This window comes from Furipterus horrens, unplaced genomic scaffold (genome assembly GCF_987537825.1).
Source record: "Furipterus horrens unplaced genomic scaffold, mFurHor1.1.pri manual_scaffold_19, whole genome shotgun sequence".
Lineage (NCBI taxonomy): Eukaryota > Metazoa > Chordata > Mammalia > Chiroptera > Furipteridae > Furipterus > Furipterus horrens.
The window spans coordinates 3,258,605-3,279,327 of NW_028327189.1; positions in this window are offsets into that span (position 1 = coordinate 3,258,605).

Genomic DNA, 20,723 nt, shown 5'->3' on the forward strand with positions numbered 1-20,723 from the left:
GGGGGACCTAAACTATTTTCCTCAGTCCAAACTAAGTATAAGGGGCAAAAGTGTTTTGGACAAGTGAGATGTACCTGGCACACCTTCCCCCAAAGAAGTCCTTTTTTGCCCTAACGTGGGACATTGAAAAATTAATACCTGTCTTTTGTCATGTAGTGGTTATGGATTGAATGATGTCTTTTAACCTTATTGCCAAATCTGTTGCCTCCAGAATGCAACAAGAATGCCAGCCTGTTAAATCAAGCATGCCGTTGTCTGGGGACAGACAACCGACCTGGAGTCTGCACGATCCTTCCCCAGGTGGGAAGGCCATTCTTCCCTCCACTCCCCCACTCTTTCTAGGGATTTCTGGACCCAAGGGTAGGTAGGGCCACGACCATGTCCAGTCTGAAGCAGCTAGAGGAACTCGAGACCTTTGCGCATTGTCCTTTATAAGATTATAAAGGGTCTTAAGTCTGCGAGGGAGGGATTGCTATTTTTCATTGTTAAAATAATTAATTAATTAATTAATTAATTAATTTTAAAGGAAGACGAAGAAGAAGAATATATGAAAGGGTGAGCCAGGAGAGCTTGTATGTATGACCCATAAGCATGGACTTGGGGGGGGGGAATTCTGGGAGGAGGGGAGCAAAGGCGCAAAAATTGGAACTCTTGTAACAATATAATCAATAAAATATACTTAAAAAGAAAAAAGACCCACATGCATTATCTGGATATTTCACACTGGTGGATAAGTTGCCTAGGCCCTCCTTTCCCTTTTCATTAAACACTAGGCAACTTGCCTCCCAAGCTATGATCTCCTATTCCATCCTGGGTCATTAGTCACATCGTGACAGCAGCGAGGTAGCAACAGCACAAGATTTTACACCAGGAACTATGTGTTTTGTCAGGTGCCACAGTCTCTGAGATAGATGCTCTAACAGTGACTGCTGGTAGCTGGCAGCACAAGCTCCTCTGAGGGGCACTCTCCCTCGCCTCCACAAGCAGGCTTAAATATATCGGAGAATAGCAGTTTTCTATGCTGTGTCTCTTAACCGTGCCACCTGGCTGAGTGATCAGACCCATTCAATGACGTTTGGAGGGATGTCAGAGGAGCCTCCTGTGACCTGAGCTGATCAGCTAAGCAAAGGAGTGCCCTTGGGAGGATCACCCCGAATGAAGGCAAATCATGCAGTTCAGCCTGGAACTCAGTGAAGTGGAAATCAGCTTTTGATTTCTGAATGCAGTTTGTGAACCCACAACAACATCTGGCAAATGCACAAAGAGCAACTATATGGAGTACACGCCACATTGCAAGCGCCCCTTCCCTGGCTGCCACTGCTGTCTGGGGAACGAGTTGCTACAGCAAGAGCAGTCTAGTGGCACATCATTCTGATATGAGGCCAAAGTGCCTTGCTTGATTTTTCACCAGTTATTTTCAACTAGGTTTCATCCAGGTAAGGTGATGCCAACAGATAGGAGACAAATGGCCCTGAAAATACAGCTTGTTTCTCACTGCCCCCCACTAGGGGACGCGGCATGTTATAGCACACATGCGGAGTGACTAGGATCAGTCAGGAGGCAGAAAGGGTGAAGAGAAACCTCTGGCAAGAGCGTTTATTGTGCTTTCAACACGAAAGAATAGGTGAGGCAGGGTAAGCAGGCCTGAGGTTGGCTTTGAGTAATTTGAATAATTTTATCAGGCTTGGGTTGGTCTCTAGTCGTCCAATGCCTGGCCCTGGGCAGGTACGTAGTAACAGGCCAAGACAGGGAGCAGAGGCACGTGGGCTTTACTCTGATCGGTTTCCACACTAAAGGTGTCTTCTCAGGAGAGCTAATCTCTAGGGATTATCTAACTGTGGAAGAGGTAATATTTCCAGGGTCAGGAAGGTCCCGAGTTGGTGAAGCATCAGGATAAGGTGACATGATTAGGGCCCTGAACTGAGTACTACAGAGGTTATGGTAAACTGTGTACTTGGGAACCCTATTATGGTTGACAGGAAGATTGTAGTTTTGCCTGCTAGGCTGCTTGAGACACAGCTTTAGGTTCAGTTGCCTGGGTTGATGCTTCACAGTGTGAGGTTTGGATGGCTGAGCTGACTGCTCTAGAGGGTATGGTTTCAGAGCCTGTATTAGGCTCTTTGGACAGATTTGCTGCAGGCATAGGGGCCAGTGCTGCTGATTTATATTAGGCTTCCTGGGCAGATAGTTGGAGAGGTAGAAGGTTGACCTCAAGGATTGCTGCTGAAGACCTTTCTGTTTGGCATTTCCAGCTCATTTCTGTAGAGTTTGTGATTAGGCTTCTTGCCAGTTTCTGGGAAGATTTTACTCGGACTTTCCTACCACAGGATTAGGGTGATCATAATGTGCAAATTATGGAGGACTTCCACCAGTCCCTAAATTACCAAGCTTCCATCATCTCCATCATCTCTCAGTTCCCATCTTCTGCTCTGCTCCCTGTTGTCCAGTCTAGTACATTCACACTGTTTTCTCACTCTTCCTCACACTCAGGGGCACTTCAGCCATAAGATTTTTGTAACTTGTTTTCCCTACCTGTCATGCTCTTCGCAGGTAGCTATATAACTGACCCCCTCCAGTTCTTTGCCCAAAGGTGTCCTCTTCACTGAGCGCTGCCTTGACATCGCTTCACCACTACATTCACTTTCTCTTCTACTCAATTTGTTTTTCTCTGCACTACTATTGCCTCTTAACAAACTACCTCATTTCCTTACTTAACAGAAATAAAATAATGACATAAATACTGTGTAACTTTTGTTCAGGGTTTCCTGAAAACGTCTGGTTTTTCTTATATATTGGTTTCAAAAAACAACCAAAACACCATTAAGGAAGATAGAATTTAATAAAATATGAACAAAAAACATGCTTTTTATTTCCCCCAACACATAAAACAGGATGCAATTTTAAAACTTTGTAAACGGAGGGAGATGTCCATTTTATGCTTAAGTTCTTGACTAAAAGTACAAAACGACACTACTCAAAGATACTATGGCTCATTTATCAGATGGGCTTTACTGTTGCTGAGGCTGTCACACAAAGGTAACTGCTTAATAGGTATCGTGATGGTACTGTGATGGAGATCAAATTGGAAGTATGAATCAAACTTTTCTATCATAGAGTTTAAGTGAGAGTGCACACGTGGAAAAAATAATAAGCACTTCCACTTATAAATAGTCCTGTCTTGCCACATTTACTACCTTTGCTTCCCTTTCATTGGGTCTTGGAGCATCTCTTCCCTCTACCAGAAAGGTCTTTCCACGGTAATGTATTGTCATCGGGGTTGCAACTGGATCACTCAGGTCGCTAGGATTTTATTTTCTTTTTCCATCACAAACACACACACACACACACACACACACACACACACCATATATATATACTCACTCACTCTTACATATATATTAACTTGCATGTACACATACAAGTGTGAAAAATATAGCCTCTCTATATTAAAATACATGTTAACAGAAACATATAAATAAATTTAGATAGTACAAAGAAATATACACTACATATACAATAATGCATCGGGTACCACATACAACTTAATGTAAAGTATATTTACCCAAGTTTTACTTATTGGTTGTTTGTCAACTTGTTGGCAATATCCCTTCATGAAGCAGGGATAGTTTTAATTAAATGTACACTTATGAAATCACAGCACTGAGAAAACCCCCTGCTGACCCCCCATCCCCCGTCCCATTCCATCTCCCCGGTCCTGCTCGTTTGTAAAACACTGCACCTAAAGTCCTCCTTTGCATCCAGAAGGGGAAAAGAACCTGGAAGAAATCAAGGAATCATGCCCTGTGAAAGTATGTACGTGTCAAGGAGCACCCAGATTCATGTCTCTCTTTGGTGGCAGGTGTGATGGGGCAGTCCAGCCTTGGGGTGTCCTCTTTGGCTTCATATGTCAACTTTGCTGAACCCAGATCCATGTTCCTGGCAGTGACACTATTATCTGCTTCTCCCCTCTGCTGTGGCTTTAGCTTTTCACGAACAGGTAGGTGCTGTTCTGAGCCCAGTGCAGAGGTGAACAGGGATACTACACGGTCTCTGTATTCTATACAGCATAGGTGGGAGGGTTCTGAACCTCATGCATCCCCTAAGGTGTGCCTTTGGGTTTATGAAACAGGGTCCCACTTAGGGACTTATAAAAGGAAACTTATAGTATGAGGTCTCTGGGTACTCTGAGGTAGAACTTGGAAGTCTCTTAGGGGAAGTAGTTGCTCAGAGATGGGGCTTAGGGATATTTCAACAGCCCCTTAGGATCCATATCTAAAAAACGTGTAGAAATCAGGCGTGTTCTCCAATGACCAAGTGTATATGGGTAATTTTATTTTTTATAATTTCAAAATCATTAATATTTTTAATTTAATTTTTTGTTTTTTTTTTTAATACAGTTGTCCCATTTTTTCCCATTGCTCCTCCCTACACAGCCCACCCATTCTCCCAGAATTATCTCTCTCTTTTGTCCTTGTCCATGAGTCATTTATACACGTTCCTTGCCTAAAACTTTCCCTTACTTATCCCAGTTCTCATCCTCCCCCCTCCCCACTATTGACTGTTATTCTACTCAGTGTTCTATTCATTTCATTAGTTTATGTTGTTCTTTAGTTTTCTATATTACGTGAGATCACATGATATTTTTCTTTCTAAGCATAATTCTCTCTAGTTCCATCCATGTTGTCGCAAATCGCAAGAGTTCTTTCTTTCTCTCTGCTACATAGTATTCCATTGTGTACATGTACCACAGCTTTTTGATCCACTGGTCTAGACATGGGCACTTAGGCTGTTTCCAGCACTTAGCTATTGTAAACAGGGCTGCTATGAACAGAGGGGTGCATAAGTTTTTTTGAATTAGGGTTTTAGGATTTTTCAGGTATAATCCTAGCAGTGGAATACCTGATTCAAAAGGCAGTTCCATTTTTAGTTTTTTGAGGGAATTCCAGAGTATTTTTCATAGTGGCTGCAGCAGTCTGCATTCCCATCAGCAGTGCAGCAGGGTTCCCATTTTTCCACATCCTCGCCAGCACTTGTTGTTTGTTGGTTCGTTGATGGTGGCCATTCTGACTGGTGTGAAATGGTATGTCATTGTGGTTTTTATTTGCATGTCTCTGATGGCCAATTATGTTGAGCATTTTTTCATGTGTCTATGGACTTTCTGTATGTCCTCTTAGGAAAAGTGTTTGTTCAGTTCCTTTGCCCATTTTTTAATTGGGTTGTCTGTTTTCCTGATGTTGAGTTATATAAGCTCTTTATATATTTTGGAGATCAGTCCCTTGTGTGAGGTACCATTGGCAAATATGTTTTACCATATGGTTGGTTTCCTTTTCATTTTGCTGACGTTTTCTTTTGCTGAGCAGAAACTCTTTAGTTTGATGTAGTCCCATTTGTTTATTTTTTTCCTTTATTTCTCTTGCCTTAGGAGAAGTGTCCATGAAAATATTGTTACATGGGATATCTAAAATTTTCCTGCTTTCTTTTACTCTAGGACTTTTATGGTGTCACGGCTTACACTTAAGTCTTCTGCGCTCTCTATTCTGTGCCATTGATTTAAATGTCTGTTCTTATGCCAGTACCAGACTGTTTTGATCACAGTGGCTTCGTAGTATAGTTTGATGTTCGGTATTGTGATTCCTCCCGCTGTGTTCTTCTGTCTCAAGATAGCTTTTGCTATTCGGGGTCCTTTTTGGTTGCATATGAGTTTTTAGAGTACTTGTTCTAGGTCTGTGAGATATGTCATTGGTATTTTAATAGGGATTGCATTGAATCTGTAAATTGTTTTGGGTAGTATGGCCATTTTGATGATGTTGATCCTTCTCCTCCAAGAACATGGCATTTGCTTTCACTTATTTGTATCTTCCTTAATTTCTTTCTTCAATGTTACGTAATTTTCAGAGTTCAGGTTTTTTGTCTCTTTGGTTAAGTATATTCCTCGGTATTTTATTTTTCTTGTTGGTATAGTAAATGGTGTTTTCTTTTTTGTTTCTGTCCCTGATATTTTATTGTTGGTGTACAGATATGCCGTAGATTTCTGTATTTTTATTTTGTACCCTCCTATTTTGCCAAATTTGCTTATTATTCTAGTAGTTTTCTAGTGTACTTTATAGGGTTTTCTATGTATAGTATCATGTCATCTGCATATAATAACAGTTTTACTTCTTCTTTCCCAATTTGGATTCCTTTGATTTGTTTTTCTTGTCTGATTGTTGTGGCTAGGCCTTCCAACCCTATGTTGAATAGGACTGGAGAGAGTGAACATCCTTGTCTTGTCCCTAATCTCAGGAAAAATGCTTTCAGTTTTTGTCCTTTGAGTATGATATTGGCCTCGGGTTTCTCATATATAGCCTAAATTATATTAACGTATGCTCCCTCAATTCTCATTTTTCTAAGTGTTTTCATTATAACTGGGTGTTGCACTTTATCAAATGCTTTTTCTGCATCTATTGATATGATCATGTAATATTTGTCTTTTATTTTGTTTAGATGATGTATTATATTTATTGATTTGCGAATATTAACCCATCCTTGCATCCCTGGGATGAATCTCATTTGATCGTCGTGCATGATCTTTTTGATGTATTGCTGGATCCTGTTTGCCAAAATTTTGTTGGTGATTTTAGCATCTATGTTCATCAGTGATATTGGCCTGTTTTTTTTTTTTTTTTTTTTCTTTGTTGTGTCTTGACCTGGTTTTGGGATTAAGGTAATACTGGCTTCATAGAAATAATTAGGGATTTTCCCCTCTTCTTGGATTTTTTGGAATAGTTTGAGGAAGGTAGGGGTTAGTTCTTCCCTCAATGTTTTGTAAAATTCAGCCGTGAAGCCATCCTGTCCAGGGCTTTTGTGTGCCTGGAGATTTTTGAATACTGTTTCAATTTCCTTCTTTGTTATTGGTCTGTTGAGACTTTCTACTTCTTCTTGACTCAGTTTTGGAAGATTACATGTTTCTAGAAATTTGTCCATTTCCTCTAGGTTGTCAAATCTCTTGCCATACAGTTGTTTGTAGTGATTTCTTAAAGTTGTTTGTATTTCTGAGGTATCAGTAGTGATTTCTCCGTTTTCGTTTCTGACTTTGTTTATTTGGGTGTTCTCTCTTTTTTCTTGATGAGCTTGGCTAAAGGCCTGTCTGTTTTGTTTATTTTTTTAAAAGAACCTGCTCCTAGTTTGCTTGAATTTTTGAACTGGATGTTTAGTCTCTATATCATTTAATTCTGCTCTGATCTTGATGATTACCTCCCTTCTTCTTGCCCTAGGTTTTGTTTGTTGTTATTGTTCTAGTTATTGTAGCTGTAGGGTTAGATTTTTTTTTTTTGAGATTTTCTATCATTTTCATATATGCCTGTATTGCTGTGAACTTCCCTCTCAGGACTGCTGTTGCTCTGTCCCATAGTTTTTGGGCTGTTGTGTGTTCATTACCATTAGTTTTCAGAATTTTCTTGATTTCCTTTTGATGTCTTTGTTAACACACTCATTATTTAATAGCATGCTGTCATTCTCCATGAGTTTGGATGTCTTTTATTTCTTTCTCTGATGTTGATTTCTAGTTTCAAGGCATTGTGGACTGAAAAGATGCTTGATAGGATTTCAATTTTCTTGAATTTGTTGAGGCTTGTTTTGTGTCCTATCATGTGGTCTATCTTTGAAAATGCCCCATGTGCCTTTGAAAAGAATGTCTATTTTGCTTCTTTGGGACGAAAAGTTCTATATATATATATCAGTTAAATCCATGTGGTTTACTTTGTTGTTCAGTGCTTGTAAGAGTTTGGCTTAAAAATGCTTCTCCAGCGTCTACATTAGTTTAAAATTTCAACAAGAGGCACTTTGGGGGAGAGGGTCATGTGGATAGTCATAATTCTGGTATTGTTGCTGAAAAGAATGGGTTGAGTGTATTTTCATGTTTCACAAATTTAAATGAGCCTGTACTAAGAGATACTTCTACCAGCCACTTAATTGCTAAGACAACTTCACCACTCAAACGTGATTGTGCTGCTCTGCCATCTATTTTAGTTACTCCATCAGGGCAAATTGTAAGGAATCAATGTACTCAGTTGACCACATTTTCTGTGCATTTACATAGCAGCTACATTCAAGCTAATACCCACAATTTGAATTTTATTACAACCACAACTGCTTCTCAAAATCACACTATTTCTCCTTTATAAAGAAGTTATTTTGAAAGAATGGCCGAGCCTTCCTCTCTTACAGAAACGTATCTTCATCCACCAATCAGTGATAGTTTTCCTACTGACCTTCAACCAGCAGGCAACCCATGCTTCTTAATACCAAGGAGAGCTGACACATCTGTTGCCTCTCTTTCAAGGTCACCTCCACAACCACCTTCATTATATGCACATCATCATAATTACAACTGATCTACCAAAGAACTACCAGAAGCAAAAATTAACATTTATTTTGGCAAATGTCATAAAAGTACATGCAATTCTCTTATAAAAAATACATTTGCAGGTTCACATTTATGATTTCACTGTCCTTATTTTTGAAGTGGTTATGAGTAAAATGATGCTTTATTTCCCTGGCAGGGTATTTAATAGCTTTTAATATGTGTGTTTGGTCTTTAAACAGAGTTATTTAACATAGCCACCTCTATGTACATTATTTGTAATTACTATTTAAAAAGAAAATGAAAGAAAAAACACACACAAAAAAGAAAAGCTGGATTTTAGTGACTTGTGAAATAGTCCATGATAAATCAAAAGAGGGCCTATATTAGTGGTTTGCCAGAGTGACCATAGACAGAACCCATGCCTCTATGTGCACTTATTTCTCCTAGTCACCCTTACCTAAGAGAGTGCCTTAGTGCACTAGTCATGCTATCTCACAGTGATTGGCCCCATGCCTCCTTTGTCTAATGTCACATATATACCAGCCCCTGTTGTTCATGCATGGTGTGTGATTTGATCACCAGTTCTCCCATACTGGTGAAGTCAGCCACCCCCACAAATTTGAGAGGGTGTATAAGTGACCCTTAAGGCAATAGGGAGGCTGTGCTGGAGATAGGGGGCTCTCTAGAGAAAGAAATACCAGGGAGGAAGGCTGTTGCTTGAGGGTTGGCTAGTTCTCACTCTTATGTCTAAAGCAGACTGGCAGACACTTGTATTGTAGACATAGATCTGAAAGCTGAGAGGACATGACCAGGATGCAGGAAATGAGAGCTGCCTGGGAGAAAACATGGGTGGTGTTAGAGGTGGAAGAGGCTGCCACCAGGGCCTGGATTGAGACTGGTTCCATAACAGGATCAGAGGTACCATCATAGTCCCCTCAGAGGATAAGGATGATTGGGAGGGCCAGACCCTGCCCCTGTTTCAGGCGCGACTGCTGGTAACATCGAAGATAAAGACTGAGCATATAGTCAAATGGCCTAAGGCCATGTTCCTTACACAAGGCACAAAGCACTCTTTTCTCGCAAGCACAGCTGGTAGATTTGGGGAGTCTATTCCAGCAAAAGCATCAGAATATTTAGCGACTTGGTTGCTCATATTATGAGATATAGGGGTAGATGGCATTTTGCTTTCTGGCCAGAAAATGGGTAAGATAAAAACTCACCACAGATGGCGCTGAGATACAGCTTCAGAATTCATAGCAGACTCTAGGTAATTGTTCCCTATTAGCTTGGACCATAGCAACCACTCTTATTATTAGAACAAAAATGATCTGCCATCTATGACCATATTCTGAGTTACAGCAGGCATTGTGAGAACTGGGAATGAGGGCTGCTATTTTTCTATTGAATACTCATGGACTGGATGAAGTTGTTTTCAAAGTGCAGTGAGGGATGTGGTCTAACAAACTGCGTCGTCGGCAGCCGTCCGTCTCGAGAGACGATGGTGTAGCTTCTTAAGAGTCTATCTGCACCGCCGAGAATGGCTGTGCAGTCCAACTCGGGAGTGACACGGTATCTGTCTCCTCCCGTGTTGAATCGACATCTTGTGATGACGCTGGAGTGTCCTCTCCAGTGAAGCTGAAGCTACAGAGCCTGGGCAGGGTGATATGGAGGGTCTGCTGTTGCCCATGCAGCAGACCCCCCCTCTCTTCGCAGCTGAAGGATCCAAGGGAAAGACGGAGTCAATACAGCTTGGCTTCAGGTGCGCCGCAGGAGTTGCCGGTGTTGACTACAACGTCAGACCGCCTTAGGGACTCCGGCTCCGGATTTTCTGTCGGGGTTTACTCCCTTAGCCTTTCCCCTGAAGAGGTATGCCGCAAGGCAGCGGAGGTTTTTTGGAGTCAGAGTTTTCCTTCTCTGATGTGCCCTGCACCACCACAGTTATTAAGAGCCTTAGTAGTTTTTCTTTCTCCTTATGTAGGTCATGCCATCAATGTGGTGACCAGAATTATAGCTGTCCTAGGGAAAGGGGGAGCTGTTCACAGAGAAAACAAGTGTGGGCAGTAGTCTGCAAAGGGAGTAAAGGGACATCTTAATGTCACTAAACCAGATGTGGGTTGATCTGTGTAGGCAGGAGCCAATAGGGAGAAATTAGATGGAAATTCTAACAAGGTGATCTCGAACCTGTAACAATATTTAAAACCAGATCAACACTTCTACCCACTAGAAAGGTAGGGAGGAAGCCCCAGAGCAGGTATGAAGAAGGAATTTTCACCCTGAGTGCAGGCTCTGATTCTATTGCAAAATTACTTGGGGAAGTTGTCCAGCAAGGCTGGCGACTCACCTGAGAATGAGAACGGACTTTCCAGTTTCACTGAGAACAAGGCATAAAGACCTGCCGAGACGGACCAACTGGGGACCAGTAGGCCACATGTAGCGTTTACTACTTATCGTCCCCCCTCCCAAATGTACAACAGACACCACAGTGGAATATTCCCTTTCACATGGCAATATCAATCTCTTCTCTGACATGGGAGCAAACATAGAAGGATATGTGGGTACTGCCTAATGGGTGAGGCATTTGTCTCTTGCCTTGGGAATAGGGCACCTGCTACCCCAGGAATATATGGTCTATGTCTCCTCAATACCTAGTACTCCTTATAAGTTGTTGTTTTACAGTGGTTGTGGCTCATAGCTAATGCCATGGTTCTTCTGCAGAATTCTACTGCTGCAGAATTTTGCCTTGGTGTTTGAGTTGTGAAGGCTGTGGTTAGGGGTTTAACGGAACCTCCTCAAAGGGTTTTTGCCATAACCATAGTGAGTGACCAATACCAGGCAATACCTCCTCCCTGGAGGTCATCAGGAGGTACTGTCAAGGAGCTGTAGAATGCCCAAGTAGTTCACCCAGCACATTGCCTTCGTAACTCCCCTGTGTGACCTGTGAGAAAACCAGATGCCCGTGGAATATTCCAGAGGATTACTGGGAATTAAGTAAGGTAATTCAGCCATTACGTGCTGCCCTGCCCTCCATCGCCAACTTAACAGATAAATTGAGCCATGACTTTGTAACCTATCATCATGCTCTTGACCTGGATAATGTCTTGTTCTCCATAGATTTTGCAGCTGTGTCTCAAGATCAATTTTTCTTCAGCTTGGGTGGATGTCGATGGACCTTCACTCTATTGCCACAGGGATATCTGCATAGCTCAACACTGCTATGAGCTTGCGGCACAGGATGTAGCCATTTTGCAAGAGCCACAAGCACTGCAGTTCTACCATTACATGTCATGATATCATTCTGGATGTACAAACTACTGTGCCTGCCTTGCTGGAGCATTTGCAGCATTGAGGATGGGCAGTAAACACAAATTAGACACAAGGACATGGTTTACCTGTTAAGTTCTTGGTGGTTGTCTGATTGGGTAAGATGAGAGGCAATAAATAATAAGGTGAAGGCATTTTCATCCTCACAGTGGTCAAGCAGTTACAGGATTTCTTGGGTGTGTTGGGTTATTGGAGGGTCTTTATTCCACATTTGACACAAGCTCTGAAACCTGGGTACTGCTCAGTACATAAGGGAGTCAGATGAGACTGGGAACACAAACATGACATGGATTTTAATGCAGCTAAACAGGCCATAAAAACAGTACACACCGTGAGTGTTTTGGATCCAACATGACCTAGTGAGTTGGGGTTCATGTCACCCCCAGGAGTATGGTTGGGGTCTAAGGCAACAACAAGAAAACATCCCATTGCATTTTGATAACAATTTTGGAAGTGATCTGAGGATATTTACTTCCTAATAAAAAGTCACTAATCACCAACGATCATGCTTTGGTAGGTACAGAGCATATAATATGTGTTGTCCCCATAAAGGTGACCTCAACATATCCAGTAGTAGGCTGGGTGTGTGCCTGGATAAAAAATCCCAAGTGCCTACACTGCAAAGGAGGGTGCTTATTTGCAACAGTGAAGTACCCTGTCCTTCAGCCCCATAAGTTGAGAGCTGCAACAATCCTGGGACCTGTACTATACCCAGGGACACAAGACAATGAAGGGCCAATGCCTGAGCTGACTTCCCTTGTGAGCATCTGTAAAGAAGGTTAGCCAGTGGTACTTGAAAATGAGTGGCATACTGAGGTCAAGCCAGGGGCAGCCCAACACGTGGAAAGCCTTTGCTTTCCATCCTGACACAGACACATATGGATGGAACATGAAACTGAACAGAGTAGTCAATGGACAGAGTTATCAGCTATTCAGAGGCTCATTACCAAAAAACCCTCCCTTCTCATCATCAGCACCGACATCTGGGCTATCTATTATGGTATGTTTTTCAGGTTGCACGTGGGGCTGGAATATGGGGGTTGGGGGGGGTGGCTCACAGACCCATGAGGTGCAAAACCGTGGAGAAATACTTATCGTTATTAGGACAGCAGACCATGTTACCAGACGTGCCGCATTGGCCTCACCTGGAAATGACGAGGCAGATACACTTGTTTTGCTTCAGTGGCTACAAGCAGCTCTGAACTCAGACGTGATAGCCTGCTCCACAAATGGCTCTTTCATGAAGGTCAATGCATTACGTGGACAGAGATGAAAGCATGTGGATTGCTCTTGAACTTAGATGTGGTGGTAGAGGCATACCAAACTTGTGTGGTCCGATCCAAGTGCGAATGATGGGTGTTTCCTCAAGAAGACGTTCACATAGCCCGAGGTGCTAGCGGTAAGATGGCCAGCGGGTTACTTTGGTTCCTTATCAAGTTCAGAAGTTTACTGACGTGTTTTGTCTGGCGTGGGTACTGAAATAGGTTTGTGTGTAGCATTCCCTGCCAGGAGCACTGATTGGAAGAAGACGAAAAACATTTGAAAAACTGTTTGCCACTTATGGCTGCCCATAACCACAGAGAGCACCTAAGAACTCATTTTATTGGAAAGCAGTTACAGGCCTGTAAAAGGATGGAAGGATCCACTAAAAACTGCAGGTCTTGTATAATCCACAGGGGGCTGGCATCACTGAAAGGTATAATGGTCTATTAATAAAGGGACTTATGACAGAGATAGGCTCCCTGAAGGGGTAGACCTCACGGTTGTGGACTGTTATGACTACTCAATGAGTGATCAAGGAAAGGATTGCTCTCACCTACGGATTCTTTGTTCCAGCTAGCCATGACCACCATACACCTGTAAGTATGCACCAAAGATGATATGTTGATGCCTGCTTTTGAAAGACACTATAACATTATCTTGCCCACAACAGCCTTGATTCTGGGTCACATGGTGCAGTGGAACTGTCCTAGGGAATTTTGCCACAAGGATAAAGGACGGTTAGTTTTAGTGACCCCATTGGATCAAACTATTCAAGCCAACTCGATGTGTATATTTTGGATAATAGTTATGCAGCCTCTTCAGGTCACCGTGCTATACCTGAAGTGTGCAGAGGCCATGGTAATCTTGCAAGTAACTTTTGTTCTTTCATTATGGCCAATGCATATCCCTCCAATAGCTTTATATATATTCCTCAGCAGTAACTCCCTTGGAGAGGAAAGTAAAGGTGTGATATACAAAACTGTGGAGGGACCCTGTACCTGCTACTGCGTTACCTCAGGATTTTTCCTTAGCATGCCTCCTACTGGACAGGAAGGACGTACTGTCGTTAGTACCACTAAAACATGTTTTATCCACCCTTAAGTTTGGTCCATAGCAACATTAGGTGGACTGGGCATATACCTTTGCAGATGTGACAAATACCTTGCATGCTGGGTCTGGTTGGAGAGGCCAAGCAGCATTACCATTGGCTAACCATGGAGAACGCAACCTGTCAACAACCTTGCGTGTTAGTGGCTTCACCATTAGACTGATGTTGACCACGCCTTCTCAAGGAAAGTCACGTGGACTGAAGTTAAGGACTTGGTGTACAGCCAAGTGAATCAGTCCAGGCCCCTCTCAGGGTACTCACCCTGAAATAGGCTTGGCTGACTAATGGTGGTAGTGGGGAAGTTAGCATACCCTGTTGCCCTCTGTTTCGAAAGCTAAAATAGCACCGTACCCAAGATTCCCATGGTCATTGGCTGGTTGTTCACACCATTGTTCCACATAATCCACGTTGTCTCCAGTGATGGTCACTGGGAAAGACATGACAGTGCCCATGTGCATGCATTCCTGATTCCTTGGGGGACACTATGTGTGTGCAGAACCCATGGATGTCCCTAATTCCCCTATATTTGAACAGGACACTGCACGTAAGGGTGACCGTATGTTCCATGTCACATCTTATCTACCAAGAAGCCAGTGTCTACTAACTGGTAGATTTTCAAAGCTAAGCCAGCATAACAAAACTGTTTGGTGGTTCTATCCAGTAGCTATATTCTGCCCCAGGGTGCAATTTATTCATAGAGGCAGAGATAACCACCTTGGCCAAGCATAGAGCGATGATCTTTAGTGTGAGACACTTCTCCCTGTTTCTCCTCAATGAGAAGGTTGGGCAGCTGCACAACATGGTGCTGCAAAATAGAATGGGGTATGTGTGTTGCTCCATACAGGAAGCTGTGTGTATGCCCCTTATGCACAACACAATTCCCTTGCTTGACAAGAGTTACAGGATGACACATTGGGTATAACCAATGTCACCCATGATCTGCTGAGGCCCTTGCAGGACTCTCTAGCCTCTGGAAGGTGTACAGTCCTTATTACAGTTTTATGTATTGTAGTTGGTATTTTATTCTCTTGTTGCAGTTCATATTGCTGCCATTGCCTTTGGTTGTTTGCTCCCATTTTCTTGCTGCACAGGGTCCTATGTGGAAGAACTTTTTCACACAGATTGTGAGGTGAGAATTCTGGATGGGTGGAGTGTCATGATGTCAGTGTAACCTTATAAAAAAGTGGATCCTGTGTTCCTGTCTTACCTGTCACCACGAAGAAAGAATAAAAGCGGTTCCCGTGTTTGGGTCTAGGCTGCCACCATGAGAATACACTTGGTATGAGTTCCTTCTCCACCACGCCATTGTCATTTCTTGGTCTCGGCGAATGCAAAGTAAACTTGCCTGGAGCTGAGCTCCTGTAGTACATTTAGTATACCAACTTTATTTTTTGTTTGTATTTGGATAACACTATTCTCAACAGCGTTGGTTGTATGTTGTATAAATTATCTTTTCCCCAATGAGTAGCCTTGGCACTTATTAAACATGATTTTACCATATATTTTTGAATAAAAGTTTATTTATGCAGTCTTTAATCCATTTCATTGGTCTAGCTCTCTGTTTTTATACCACATTCTTATCTAATTTAAATTTATTTGAGTGTCAGTGGCTAATAAAATTATATCGGTTTCCAGTGTACAATTCTATGAACATCTGTACATTGCACTTTGTGCCTACCATCTAAAACCAGATCTTCTCCTATTACCCAATATTTGACACTTTTTATCCTTTACTCACTCCCATTCATATGTCTATGAGTTTTTCTTGCTTTTTTTTTTTAAGTTTTATATTTCAAGTATTTTTGAAGTCATATGGTTCTTGGCTTGTTCTGTGACTTATTTCACCTGCAGTTATCCTTAAGATTCACCCATAGTGTTGCAAGTGGAAGGTTTTATCTTTATGTCTGGTAGTGTTCCATTGTAATGTAGAACAAAAGGAACCCTCATTCACAGCTCCTGGAAATGTAAACTGGTAGAGCCACTCTAGGAAACAGTATGGCGTCTCCTCAAAAAATAATTAAGATTAGACCTATCAATATTTTTTTGATTACCATGTTTTTTTTTTAATTTTCTGTTTTATTATTTACTGTATCCTTTCCATTAGTTCTTTATTTTACCCTCCCCCAGAAAAAAACATACTATAATTTTTATAATGTGATTTGAATTCCAGAAGAGGGAGACAGTAAGCTTCTTCTATTTTAAAAGTGTTTTCAATATTATTTAAGATATTGAGGTTGCATGTAGAATGTAGGATGCAGTTTTAAACTCTGCACTAAAGATGCTATTCATATGTGTATGGGATTGTGTTGACCCTGTAGATCACTTTCAGTAATACTGATACTGTTTGTCAGTCTAAAACCATGGATGGCTTCCTATTTATGTCATCTTCAATTTTTCAGCTATGTTTTGTAGTATATTCAGTGTACAAATCTGTTGCCTCCATGGTTAAGTTTATTCTCTAGACATTTTATTCATCTCGGCTATTGTAAAAGAGATTGTTTTCATACTTTATTTTTTAGGTTTTCTTTCATAACATACAGAGATCAGCTGTTTTTTGTGTTAGCTTTGTACCTGGCCACATTTCTGAATTAATCAATTTCCTTCTAACAGTATTTCTGTGTGTGGCATCTTTGGTATTTTCTACAAATAAAATCATGTAAAGTGTGAACAGAATCAATTGCACATTTTTATTCCTGATTTGGATGCCTGATTTTATTTATTTGTCTTATTGGGTTTCTTATTTGACAGAACTTCCAGGGCTATGGTGAATAGACGTAACCAGAGTGTCATTTTTGTCATTATCATGAATAAATTGTTTTCGACCAAGATGTGTTGTGACTTTGCCCCAGGAGATGGCTTTGTGCAGGCTAGCAGCATGTTGAACAGTAGTCGATCACTTACTTTTTTCCTCTGGATGCTGAAATAATCATAATTTTCCTACCGTTCACAGGAATTATGATAATTTTCTAATAGCAGTCCTCTCAGAATACGTTTTTAATACAATTTGGTCATTTTAATATATTATCTAAGTTATAGTATCATATGTTGGTCAATAGTTTTACATGCATATTCTTGAGGAGGAGTAGCCATTAATTGTCCTTTCTCCTTTGGGTATCAGAGACATCTAGTGAGTAGCTGCATACTTCTTCCATTTGTGTCTCTTAAGTCTTTACTCACATTTTTATGAAGGTGTTGGCAGCACTTACTTGCCTTAAAGCAATTTTAGCAACGAGGCCTTAATTCTAATTTGTTGTAGATTCTCTTGAACTATGTATGGAGGACCTCATCAAATCTACAGGTAACAAGTGGGTTTTTTAGTTTTTCTTATCTTTTCCTTGTTTCTTTGAACTAGCTGAAGCTTTCATTATATGTGCAATAATGAGATTAAAAGGTCCTTTTGCTTCTCTTACTAATTGTAATGAACCTTTTAGAGTTTTATTCATAACTACAGTTGATTCCTGAACTAAGCCACAAATGGGTTGTTGAGACAGGGGTACACACATCCTCACAGTCAAGAGTTTGAGTGTAACTTTTGACTCATCCTAAAACTTAACTTATTTGTTGTCTGCATGAACATATATTGTATGATATATGTAGAATATACTGTACTCTTATGAGCTAAAGAAAAGCAAGTATTAAAATCCTAAGAGAAAACTTACAGTAGTATATGTATTTATTAATAACATGCACATGCAGGTGGACACACACAGTTCACCTGTGTGTTCTTGGAGGGTCAACCATACGTTGTTTATTGTGAGTTCTTAGTAGACCCATTAGCAGCTTAGAAATTACACTTGTGTTCTTAGGATACTAATAAGACTTTTAGGCAGCATGTTTTAGTTTTCTTTTAATTGTAAGTATAGCTGTATTTCATTTTACCCCTTCAAATTTAGCTTTTTAACTTTTGTTTTCATCTCCATTGCACTTTTTCCATTTTTATTGACACAATCATGACATCTTTATCTTCTGCTTCGCTAGTAAGTTTAATTATATGGAGGACATTATTTCACGTAACAAAACCAGAAACAAGAAAGAAGTTAGAACAGACATGGCAGAAATAGTAATGATCATTCAAGAATATGAAAGACTACCCTGGCTTGTGTGGCTCAGCTGAATGAGCGCTGACATGTGAACTGAAAAGCCACCAGTTTAATTCCCAGGCAGGGTACATGCCTGAGTGGCAGGCCTGTTCACCTGTTGTGGCATGCGAGTGGCATTCAATCAATGTTTCTCTCACACATGGATGTTTCTCTCCCTCTCATTAAAAAATATGTGACAAAACTTAATAACAGATAAAATGAAAAAGTTTCTGGAAATACGTAACCTGCCTAGAAAAAAATATAAACAATGGTAAAATCGACATAAAACAATAAATCAACCAATGAAAAAACAAACAAACAAATAAGTAACACAATCAACAGTGAGGAAATTGAAACAACTGTCAAAAAGCTCCCAGATATACACGTCCAGAACTAGATGGCCTCACTAGTGAATTCTACCTAACATTAGAAGAAGATATGATACCTGTCCTTCTCAAACTTTTCCAAAATACTAAAGAAGAATTAATACTCCCTAAAATGTTTTATGAGGCCAAAATAACCCTGATACCACAACCTTATTTGGCAGAGATCCACTAGCCAGAATGACAAACAACAACAGGCAAATATCTCCGATGCATACATAAGCAAGTCCTAAACCTCACTGGAAACCAATGTATTTGTTGTAAAAGGAAACTGCATATAAGCTGGTCCTCACAATCTAAACCTATGTTGGTCAAGGATCAACTGTATATAGTAGTTATCAAATCAAGTACACCTTAAGTTTGCATAATGTTACATGGCAGTTAAATTACCATGTAGCTGGACAAAAATCAAGGTATATCAAACTGCCATATTATCCGATACTCCCATTTCTGGTTATGTATCCTAAGGAGATGAAATCACTAACTGGAAGAGATATCAGCGCTCATATGGCGGTTATTGCTGCATTAGTCACAATAGTCAGAGAAGGAAAACTCTGACTCCAAAAAACCTCCGCTGCCTTGCGGCATACCTCTTCAGGGGAAAGGCTAAGGGAGTAAACCCCGACAGAAAATGCGGAGCCGGAGTCCCTAAGGCGGTTTGACGTTGTAGTCAACACCGGCAACTTCTGCGGCGCACCTGAAGCCAAGCTGTATTGACTCCGTCTTTCCCTTGGATCCTTCAGCTGCGAAGAGAGGGGGGGTCTGCTGCATGGGCAACAGCAGACCCTCCATATCACCTTGCCCAGGCTCTGTAGCTTCAGCTTCACGGGAGAGGACACTCCAGCGTCATCGCAAGATGTCGATTCAACACGGGAGGAGACAGATACCGTGTCACTCCCGAGTTGGACTGCACAGCCATTCTCGGCGGTGCAGATAGACTCTTAAGAAGCTACACCATCGTCTCTCGAGACGGACGGCTGCCGACGAGTCACAATAGTCAAAGACAACAACCTAAATCTCTATCACTCATGAATGGATATATATGAATATGAGTGTATGTCTGTGTGCTTGCGTTTATATGTGTGTGTATGTATGCACATACATGCAATGAAATATTTTTGAACCACAAAAACAACCCTGAGAAAACTGAGTTGAACCATGAAACATAAAATTAACTGAGAGAAATCAGACAAAAGACAAATACTGACTCATATGACTTCTATTTGGGGAAGCCAAACTCACAAAAACAGAGAACTGAATGGTGTTTAGGAGGTACTTCAAGGTGAGAGTATAGAAAGATATTATTTAAGGTTGCAAACTAGCAACTAGTAATTAAAAAAAAATACTTGGAATCTACATCATAGCATAAAAATTGTAGTAAAAAATGTAATTCATAAACTTCATAGTTACTAAGAGACTAGATCTTAATCGTTCTCACCACAAGAATAAATAATCAGGTGTCAGGAAATGAGTGTCAGTTAATATGTGCTGTTATATTGCACTAGATAAATATATCAAAACGGTGTATATCTCAGACTTACAGTGATATATATCAATTATGTGTGAAAAATTAGAGGTAAAATATTATATCTGTATTTATGTACACTAGTCTGTAACTTTGTTTTCTGATAGTGATGCCCTTATATGACTGATATCATAGGGATGCTGACTTCCTAATGAGTTTGGGAGTGTTCCCAATGCTGCAATTCTTTGGAAGAGTTTATCATGAGTTGATGTTAATTCTTTTTCAAATGTTTGATAAGTTAACCAGTGAAGTCAACTCATCCTGTACTGTTCTTCATGGACTTTTTTTTTTTTAAATTACTGATTCAATCTCCTTACTATTATTGGCCTTGTCTGGTTTTCTATTTCTTCACAATTCATCTCAGTATGTTGCATGTTTGTAGGAATTTACCGCTTTCTTCTAGGTTGCTCAGTTTGTTGGCATATATTTGTTCACAATTGCCTCTTCTGATCCTTTGTGTTTCTTTGGTGTCAGTCCCCATGACTCCTTCTTTTCTGCATTTTATTAATTGGAGTCCTTTTCCTTTTCTTTTGTTCTTTTTTTAAATATAGCCAATGATCTTTCACTTTTGTTTATCTTTGCAAAGAAAAAGCTTTAATTTATTTTACCTTTTCCTATAGTCTTTAACTTTCCTTAAATTATTGCTGTTCTGATCTTTGTTATTTCTTTCATCCTGCTAATTTGAGGTTTAGTAGTTCTT